Genomic DNA, 1,274 nt, shown 5'->3' on the forward strand with positions numbered 1-1,274 from the left:
ATTATTGTGTCCTTTCAGATTGCATTCCATATAGAAACAGTTTAAGATTCCTTTTTTTCCTTATAGTATTATATTTCTTTGGGATAAAATGTCAAAGTTGTATAATTTCAAAAGTTTTGTAAAGTTTATGCTACATAAAGGCTTTTCTAATGTGAAGATTTAATACACTGATGTCAAACTAACTTTTAATTATATGAATTACGTGTATTGATACACTTGTAATTTTGTAATCAAGTTTTTAATAACTTTTTTCATTTCTTGTATCTGTAGAATGAAAAATATGGAATACTTCACAAATTTTCATATCATCCTTGTGCAAGTGCCATGTTAATCTCTGTATTTTAATTTGGGTATATGTGCTACAGAAGCATGTAATATCCTCTAAATTTAAGTAGTTAATGATTCAAACTTTATACAGGCGTATATCCTTGGTTGCCTAACAATGCTATTGATCTTATTTCCCTAAAATTCTGTGAACATTGGAAAAAAATTATATTGTTCAGTCGATTGCTCACATACGCAATTTTTTTATCCATGACAATTTTAAGTCTTTTTAATGTAGGATTTAATCGTACTTTCAAGTATTTATATATAGGTCCAAAGGTGATGGCTTTTTCAAGTACTTATTTATCCAACTGAGCATTGTGGAGCTAATGGATTCAAAGTAAGCCTTGCTTAAGAGCTACTTCTAAACTTCTACAACTGAAATATTCCAAATGAGGTCTTACTGACACAAATGTTTACCTGGTCCTTTACTCTTCTTCCCTGTAGGAACAGACCAACCAGAATATCTTACCCTGACAGTATAGATTATATAACTTGAACAAAATTAATCTTAGTTACAAGGTATCATAGAGAGAGGAACAGTTCAGACAGAACTTTTCATACTAAAATATAATTAATCAAAATATAATTGTTTATTATACCTACCATTTCAAAAGTAGCTAAAGCCAAGAAGGTGAAAAAATTGTTCATATGCATGATGACCTAATGTCCTGGCCTGTCTATCATCCAACCAGGCAGGAACTTACACTGCTGCCTTTCTATAACCAAATATTTTCATAGTTGCAGGAGGAGTCCATATGTTTCTCCTCAATATTAGGCTTTAAATTGATAATGTATTAATCATAATATTTCCTCTTACCTCCAGGCTGTAAATCTGCAAGTGGTAAAGCTTTAGGTCTAACTCTATCAAACGCTGAGGTAGAGATAATGCAATAATACTTTAAAACAGAGTTGCCTTTGATACAGTAACTACAACAGAACAATGTAAA

General features: G+C 30.8%; 1 pseudogene; it reads right to left on the reverse strand.

Moving 5' to 3' along the window:
* Positions 1–274: 274 nt before the first annotated feature.
* LOC122101925 lies at positions 275–371 on the reverse strand (annotated as a pseudogene).
* Between the last annotated feature and the right edge of the window lie 903 nt (positions 372–1,274).

The sequence above is a fragment of the Dipodomys spectabilis genome, unplaced genomic scaffold, assembly GCF_019054845.1.
Source record: "Dipodomys spectabilis isolate Male_0828 unplaced genomic scaffold, ASM1905484v1 ptg000707l, whole genome shotgun sequence".
Lineage (NCBI taxonomy): Eukaryota > Metazoa > Chordata > Mammalia > Rodentia > Heteromyidae > Dipodomys > Dipodomys spectabilis.